Consider the following 10147-nt stretch of genomic DNA (forward strand, 5'->3'; position numbering starts at 1 on the left):
CCCTTAAGTCTATTATAAAAACCCCTTAAATAGAAATCCTACTTCCTTAAGCTTTAATTAATATAATACTATTATACCTATTTAGCTATTATCTATTTACTATAATAATTTTAAAGCTTTTACTTAAGTTACTTAAGTATAATAGTAAACCTATAAAGAATTACTATAGTTAATATAAAACCTAATAAATTATTAATAAATCCTCTAGAAATTAATAATAACTTTACTTAAAATAGTAATAGAAAATCTTCTTAAATAGTAATCTATATAGTTAATTATACTATTTATACTATATATATTAATGCCTTAAAAGTTAGGATTAAGTAGTTAAAAGAAAAGCTTACTTTTTAATAATAATAAAATAAGTTAAAATAATACCTTAAGGAAAATAAAAATAGATTATAAAACCCTTTTAAAACCTAAAAAAGAAATAAATTATCTATATAATTACTTAACTTTAATACTAAAGACTTACTATAAATAAGTAATAATACCTTAATAAGGTAATAATAAGTAAAAAATAGCTTTACTTTTAGTAATAATAAAGAAATAAAAGCTAAAAATATTATTACCTTTAAATACCTAATTACCTTTTAAAAATAAAATAAATAATTAAATAATATAAATTAAAGCTTTAAAAGAGCCTAAAAATAATACTATATTAATAAAAGCTATATCCTATTTACCTATAATAATATAACACTAAATATAAGGCTTATATAGTTAAGTTATTTAAATAAATAAATAGAAGAAAGAAAAAAAAACTTAAAGAGAGATTAAAAAGTATTTAAGAAATAGTTTTTTACTTTTATAGAAAATAGAGAAAATTACTAAATACTTATAACTATATAACTAAAAAGTGCCTAATAATAACCTAATTAATTCCCTTAAGACTTTTATAAGTATTTTATTTCTATTAAAGATTATCTCCTTTATAAACTTAATATAACTATAAAAGTTTATTAATACTATATTAAACTTTTACCTACTCTTTAAGATATTATAGCCTTTTAAAGAGATATTAATTTCCTTAAAATTAAAGAAAAATTTATTTAATTAATATAATAACTTTAAGATACTTTAAACTAAAAAAATAAATATATAAAAAACCTATTAAATTCCTTATTATTTAAAAAGAAACCTTATTAATTTTAAAAACTGCTTAAATTATACTTATATTAATAACCTTAAAAAAATAATTAAAATTACTTTTTTATTATTAATTTAAAAGAAAAAGAAAAAGACTTAAGTTCTATAAAATACTATAATTATTATAAAAAAGGTTATTATTTAAGAAATTACCTTAAACCTAAAAAAATAAACTAAATAAAGAGATTAAAAAACTAAATATAATTAAAGATATAGATTAATTTCTAGTTAATATCTTTAAAATAACTCTAATTTATAATTAAAATAGACTTTAAATTTACTTTAAAAGGAAGATTTTAACTATAGTAAAGGCTTAAGGCTATAAGACTATTAAAATATAGGCTTACTTTAATTATAATATAGAAATAAATACTATTAATAAAACCTTTATAAGATTTTAGGGATTTTAATAATTAAAAGATATTAATATCCTTTTTTAAAGAGTAAATAATATCTAATTAAAAACTATAAAATATTAAGAAATAACCTTAATCTTAATAGATTATTAGAAATAAATATATAAAACTATATAAAGTCTAATAAGTATTAATAAATAGGATTAAAATAAATTAATACTTCTCTTTATTACTATTTTAAAAGACCTTTAAATTATAGTAGACTTTAAGATAAAAAAATAGTAATTTAAAGGGCATTATAGAGGCCTTAAACTCCTTAAATCTTATTAATTTTTAAAGAAAACCTATAATAAGGCTAAAATCTTTACTATTACTATTATTAAAGAACTTTACTTATTTCTTAATAAGGAACCTTAAAAACCTAATTAATTTAAGGGCATTCCCTATAAACTAAAAGCTTATATTAAAGTCTTTAGTTATAATAAGGTAATAGAGATACTTAACTTTAAGAAAATAGACTATATTATTAACCTAATTAAAGAGAAAAAGCCTTTATATAGCCCTATTTACCCCCTTTTATAGATAGAACTTAAAAAACTTTAAAAGTATATTTAGAAAAACCTAAAAACTAAATAAATTTACCTATTTAAAAGTTTAGTTAAATTTCCTATCCTTTTTATCCTTAAGAAAGATAGAGATCTTTACCTCTATATAGATTACTATAATTTAAATATTATTACTATTAAGAATTATTACCTTTTACTTTTAATTTTAGAAATTATAAATTATATTTAAAAAGTAAAATATTTTTTTAAAATTAATATTAAAGATATATATTATTAAATTTATATTTAAAAAGAAAATAAATAAAAAACTGCCTTTTAAACTTACTATAGTTACTTTAAGTATATAATAATACTATTTAGACTAGCTAATATACTTATTATATTTTAATATTATATCTATTAGGCCCTTTAGGGTCTTATAAATATAATCTATATTATCTATTTAGATAATATTTTAATATTCTTAAAGATAAAAGAAAAGTATATTAAATACCTTAAATAAATCTTAAAATAGATAAAAAATACTAAATTATATATAAAACCTTTAAAGTGCTCTTTTTACTAAAATAAAATAAAGTTCTTTAGCTTTATTTTAACTATAAAGGGTATTAAGATAGACTTAATAAAGATTTATACTATCCTTAAATAGCCTAAACTTACTACTTATAGAGAAATTTAGGTATTTTTAGGATTTTATAACTTCTATAAGTAGTTTATTTATAGATACTTTAAGATTACTGCTTTCTTTATAGCCTTTATAAAAAAAAGCTAAAATAAAAAGAAATTAAAAAGTATAAAATTAAATAATTAAAAAAGATAGTTATTTTAGGCCTTTATTACTAAGTTTAAAAAGGCCTTAGTTTTATAATACTTTAATTTTAAGAGATATATTTATATTAAGATAGATATATTAAATTATATTATAGTAGGAATTCTTTTTTAACTAAATAATAAAGGAAAATACTATTTAATTACCTTTTAGTTATAAAAGTTTAATAACCCTAAGAGAAGATATAATACCTTTAATTAAAAAATAATAATAATTATAGAGTTATTTAAGTATTAATAATATTACCTTAAAGGCTCCTTAAAATAAATAAAGGTTCTAAATAACTACTAAAATCTCTAATTATTTATAAAAAATACTAAACTAAATAAAAAATAAGTATAATAGTATTTATATTTAATAATTTATAATTTTATAATTAAATATAAAAAGGGATTTATAAATCCTATTAATATCTCTTTAAGACCTCTAAAAGTTAAGAAAAAGAAATACTAAAAGCTAGATTTAATTAAATCCTTAAGGGATAAAATAGTTAAGGTATAAGTAATAATAAAAAGTTAAAAGCTAAAGAAAAAGTTAAATAAAAGGCTTATAGAAAAAGTAAATCTACCTTAAACCTTAAGTAAATTAAAGGTAAATAAAATATCTTTAGGTATTAAAAATAACTTAGCCTTACTGCTAAATAATATAAATATTATAGGCTAAAAACCTAATTTAAATATATAATTTTAAGAGATATTAAGATTATTTATAGTAATTTTTAATAAAATAGTAAATTAATCTTTATATTAAAAAAAACCTTTAAAAGATAATATATTAAAGCCTTTAATTAAAATAATTAGATTAATATAATTAAGGAATAAAATAATATTTAGCTAAAAGGATAAAATATTTAAAGTAAATTATAAAAAAGGATTTTAAGAGTAAAAAGTAAAAGATAACCTTCTTTATTTTAAAGATAGGCTTTATATATTATTAAAACCTAACTTTAAAAAGGAGATATTAAGACTATATTATAATAACCTTTTAATAAGGTACTTTAATATTAAGAGAACTTAAAAGCTAATTTAAAGGAAATTTTATTAAAAAGGCCTAAAAATTAATATAAAATAGTATATATTTATATACTATATTTACTAAAGGATAGTATTTAAGAGATATTAACCTTATAGAAAGCTTAAAAGCCTATTAATTCTATTATACCTCTTTAAAGAAGTTTTAATAGATTTTATTATAGGACTGCTATTAATACTCTTTAAAGGTTAATAAGTTAATATAATTCTAATAATAGTTAATAGACTTATAAAGTTTATATAATTCTTACCTATTTTTATTAAGATTATTATATTTAAATTGGCTAAACTTTTCTATAAAGAGATTAAATTATAGTTTAAAGCTATTATAGTAAATAGGTAATAGCTAGATAGGTATAATAGTATTATATTAACTAAAGCTTAAGGAAGTAGGATTTCTATTTAAGGGGTTTTTATAATAGACTTAAAAGGGTCTTAAGATTATATAGTAAAAAGCTAATTAGCCTTATTATTAAGGTATTATTATAATTATCTCTCCCTTTTTAAGTAGCTATCTTTAATTAAGTATAATTATAATAGAGTTATAAAGTTATTAATATCTCTCTATTTTATAGCTACCTTTTATTAGCTTTTTATAGTAAAGTTAGATATTATAGTAATAAAAGGTTATATTTATAGTATTTTCTCTATATAAACTATTAGACTATTTACTATAGCCTTATTAAGATACCCTTAAAAATATATATATATTAGGCCTGTAAATTATAGGCTATACTTTTAATTCTTTAGGCTTCTATAGGCTTCTATTTCTGCCTTGCCTATAGGTATTTAATTCTCTTTTTAATTTAAGCTTCTCTCTTTTTTCTTTTTCTCTTTATTTTATATAACCTTATTAGCTTATATGCCTTTTATCCTTACTTTTTATTTATAGCCTATATCTCTTTTATTTTAGTTTTTAGTTAACCTTTTATTTTTTAATTTTACTTTAACTTTTCTGTATTTATTGCTATAATATCTAATAGTAAGTATATCTATTTTTTATCCTTTATAGCCTTTAGTTTTAAGTTATAGGTCTTTTATTAACCTTTTAGTTTTACTATAGCTAAGAATATATATATTTATTATATTTATAAATACTATAATTAGTTAGCAGTTACTTTTATTAACCTTAAGGTTATATAGGACTTATATTATTTCTATAATATTAAGTGTATTTTTATTAATTTTAATGCCTTATACTATAAGAAGTATAATAAATATAAATATAGCTATTATTTATATATTTCTTTTTTATTACCTCTTATTATTAATTTAACTAACTTTCTAGTAGTTTTATAGCTATAATTAAAGGAGATTAAATAGATATTTATTATGCCTTTAAGTTTATCTGTAATTTTATCCTTTTTATAGATAAGGATAACTATTCTTAACTTTATTGTAATACCTATATAGAACTGGCCTATACCTTTTATTAATTATTAAAATTATTCTTATACTTAAAGACTACTTACTGCTTAACCTTTTACTTTATTAGCAGAAAGAAGCTACTTATAAGTCTTTTTCTTATCTTTTAGGTTATATTAGCTAATATAATTATAATATAAAAAGCTTCCCTTTTATATATTAAGGCTATTATAACTTGCTACTATATTTATACTAAAATATACCTATCTCTCTAAAGTAATATAAATAAGGAAGTTTAGGCTATATTTAAGGATTTATAGGTCCTATATTTAGAGGAAAATAATATTAAGTATATAGCCTAGTAGGTTACTATTAATACTTTTTACTATTTTATATATTTAGGTCTTATTAGTAATCTCTATAATAACTTTAATATTATTGCCTAAATCCCTGCCTTTAGCTTTATATTAGGTTTAAATCCCTATTAATATCTTTAGGTATCTATTATGCCTGCCTCTTTAGTCTCTATTAGGGTTAAGGCTATAACTTTACCCTTTATATACCCTTTGCTTTTAGTGTGTTATGGTGGATAGGTAATAGCTAGGTAGGCATAATAGTATTATATTAACTAAAGCTTAAGGAAGTAGGATTTCTATTTAAGGGGTTTTTATAATAGACTTAAGGGGGTCTTAAGATTATATAGTAAGAGGCCAGTTAGCCTTATTATTAAGGCATTATTATAATTATTTTCTTCTTTTTAGGTAGCTATCTTTAGCTAGATATAATTATAATAAAGTTATAGAGTTATTAATATCTCTCTATCTTATAGCTACCTTTTATTAGCTTTTTATAGTAAAGTTAGATATTATAGCAATAAAAGGTTATATTTATAGTATTTTCTCTATATAAACTATTAGACTGTTTCCTATAGCTTTACTAAGATGCCCTTAAAAATATATATATATTAGGCCTATAAATTATAGGCTATACCTTTAATTCTTTAGGCTTCTATAGGCTTCTATTTCTGCCTTATCTATAGGTATTTAATCCTCTTTTTAATTTAAGCTTCTCTTTCTCTTCTTTTTCTCTTTATTTTATATAACTTTATTAGCTTATATGCCTTTTATCCTTACTTTTTATCTATAGCCTATACCTTTTTTATTTTAGTCTTTAATTAACTTTTTATTTTTTAATTCTATTTTAATTTTTTTATATTTATTGCTATAATATTTAATAATAAGTATATCTATTTTTTATTCCTTATAGCCTTTAGTTTTAAGCTGTAGGTCTTTTATTATCTTTCTGGCTTTACTGTATTTAAGAATATATATATTTATTATATTTATAAATACTATAATTAATTAGCAGTTACTTTTATAGACCTTAAGGTTATATAAGATTTATATTACTTCTATAACATTAAGTATATCTTTATTAACCCTAATGCCTTATGCTATAAAAAGTATAATAAATATAAATATAGCTATTACTTATATATTTCTCCTTTATTACCTTTTATTACTAATTTAACTAACTTCCTTATAGTCTTATAGCTATAATTAAAGAAGACTAAATAGATATCTATTATGCCTTTAACTTTATCTATAAGGCTATCCTTTTTATAAATAAGAAAAACTATCTTAAACTTTATTATAATACCTATATAGAATTTGCCTATACTTTTTACTAGTTATTAAAAGCCTTTCTATATTTAAAGATTATCTATACTATTAACTTTTACTTTATTAGCATTAAGAAGCTGCCTATAAGTTCTTTTTTTTATCCCTTTTATTATATTAGCTAATAAAGTTATAATATAGAAAGCTACCTTTTTATATATTTAAGTTATTATAACTTACTATTATATTTATATTAAAATATACCTATTTCCTTAAAGTAATACCAGTAAGGAGATTTAGGCTGCATTTAAGGATTTATAGGTCCTATACTTAAAGGAGAATAATAAGAGGTATATAGTCTAGCAGGCTACTATTAACGCTTTTTACTGTTTTATATATTTAGGTCTTATTAATAACCTCTATAATAACTTTAATATTATTACCTAAATCTCTATTTTTAGCTTTATATTAGGTTTAAACCCTTACTAATATCTTTAGGTATTTATTATATTTACCTCTTTAATCTTTATTAAGGTAGAGGCTATAATTTTACTTTCTTTTTATTATTCTCTTTTTATATAGCCTTTTATTATATTTAGATTTACTTTACCTATAGAGAGTTTTTAACCTTTTACTGTAATAATTATATACCCTTTCTTAACCTCTTAAAAGTATAGTTAACCTCCTTTTAATAACTTTAGCTTCTAAAGTATACTGCCTAAATATTCTAGTAGTTTATATAGGGCTTATATTATAGAAAAAGATAAGTTAGTTTAAAAAATAGCTTTTTAGTATTATAGTTATTATAGTCTTATTTAGTAGTTTTAAGTTAAAATAGAGGGAAATTTACCTATAGTTTATAATTACTTATTTTTCTTAATAGTATTTTTATAGCTTAAGCCTTTTAGCTTTAATTATAGCTCTTTTCTTAAATATCCTCTTTTCTTTAAGGTTATTTCTACTTATAACTTTAATCTTTTGCCTTTTTACTTTATTTAAGACTTTTTTTAGGTAGTAATAACTTATAGGGCATTCTTTATATCTATAGCAGTAACCTATTAATTATATTTAGCTAGCTATTCTTTATATTTTATAAGGTAATATAATTTCTTATATATCTCTTTTTTATCTTTAATTTATTTAACTTTCTATTAATTATTCTCTTTTTTAAGGTTTAATATTAATAGGGAATTATTATTCTTTTAATTATATATTTAATATACTTTAAGGAGGCTTATATAAAAGATATTATATATTCTTATATATTAATTTAATAGGGCTAGGCAGTATACTTATAGTTTAATATACTTAATAATCCTAAATAGGCTAATAAATCTTAAGGCTAGCTTCTTTTTCTTTCCTTTAAGCTTTAGGTTTTTAGTTAAAAGTATAATTAATTATCCTTATTTAAAGTTTATTTTTTAGTGCTTTAAGTTAAAGTATTTAGCCTGCCTTTTAGTTATATTTTACTAGTATATTATAAACTTATTTTATAGCTCTTATAGCTTTTAAATTTTATATTTAACTTTTAGGACTTTCCCTTTTAAGTTAGTATTCTTAGTAGTAAAATAGAATTTTAGGTTAAAATCTATAAGGGCCCTATTTAGGGTTATATTTATTATAGCGCTAACCCTTAAGTTATAAGTAAACTAGGCTATTTATAGAAGTTTTAATTAGATATTTTAGTTATCTTTAATAAAATAATATAAGTAATATTTAAGAACTTAATTTATCCTTTCTATTTATTTATTAATTTAGAAATAAAAAGCTATTAATAGTTTTTACTTAATTTTTAAGTAGTAATATAATTCTAATTAAAATATATTTATAAATATAAAGCCTTTATTAAAGATAATACCTTTTAGGGCTTTAAACTATAGTTTAATCTCCTTATAAAAGAGTTTAGCTAATTTAGATATAGTAATTTTAATAAAAATAGATAGGAATTATATAAACTTTATAAGTTTATTAATTATTACTAAAATTATATTAACTTATTAACCTTTAAAGAGTATTAATAGCAGTCTTATAATAAAATCTATTAAGATCTCTTTAAAGAGGTATAATAGAATTAATAGGCTTTTAAGCTTTTTATAAAGTTAATATCTTTTAAATACTATCTCTTAATAAATATAGTATATAAATATATACTATTTTATATTAATTTCTAGGCCTTTTTAATAAAGTTTCCTTTAAATTAGTTTTTAGGTTTTCTTAATACTAAAATGCCTTACTAAAGGGTTATTATAATATAGTCTTAATATCTTCTTTTTAAGGTTAGGTTTTAATAATATATAAAGCCTATCCTTAAAATAAAAAAGGTTATTTTTTACTTTTTACTTTTAGGATCTTTCTTTATAATTTACCTTAAATATTTTATCCTTTTAGCTAAATATTATCTTATTTTTTAATTATATTAATCTAATTATTTTAATTAAAGGCTTTAATATATTATTTTTTAAGGGTTTTTTTTAATATAAAGATTAATTTACTATTTTATTAGGAATTATTATAGATAATCTTAATATCTCTTAAGACTATATATTTAAATTAGGTTTCTAGCCTATAATATTTATATTATTTAATAGTAAAGTTAAATTATCTTTAATACCTAAAGATATCTTATTTACCTTTAACTTACTTAAGGTTTAAAGTAGACTTACTCTCTCTATAAGCCTTTTACTTAACCTTTTTTTTAGCTTTTAATCTCTTATTATTACTTATATTTTAGCTATTTTATTCTTTAGGGATTTAATTAAGTCTAGCTTTTAGTATTTCTTTCTTTTAACTTCTAGAGGTCTTAAAGAGATATTAGTAAGATTTATAAATCCCTTTTTATACTTAATTATAAAGTTATAGATTATTAAATATAAATATTATTATATTTATTTTCTATTTAATTTAATATTTTTTATAAATAATTAAAGATTTTAATAGTTATTTAAAACTTCTATTTATTTTAAAAAGCCTTTAAGGTAATACTATTAGTATTTAAATAACTTTATTATTATTATTATCTTTTAATTAAAGGTATTATATCTTTTCTTAAGGTTATTAAACTTTTATAATTAAAAAGTAATTAGGTAATATCTGCCTTTATTATTTAGTTAGAAAAGGATTCTTACTATAATATAATTTAATATATCTATTTTAATATAAATATATCTCTTAAGGTTAAAATACTATAAAATTAAGGCCTTTTTAAATTTAGTAATAAAGGCCTAAAATAATT

This window comes from Fusarium fujikuroi, chromosome FFUJ_chr06 (genome assembly GCF_900079805.1).
Source record: "Fusarium fujikuroi IMI 58289 draft genome, chromosome FFUJ_chr06".
NCBI lineage: Eukaryota > Fungi > Ascomycota > Sordariomycetes > Hypocreales > Nectriaceae > Fusarium > Fusarium fujikuroi.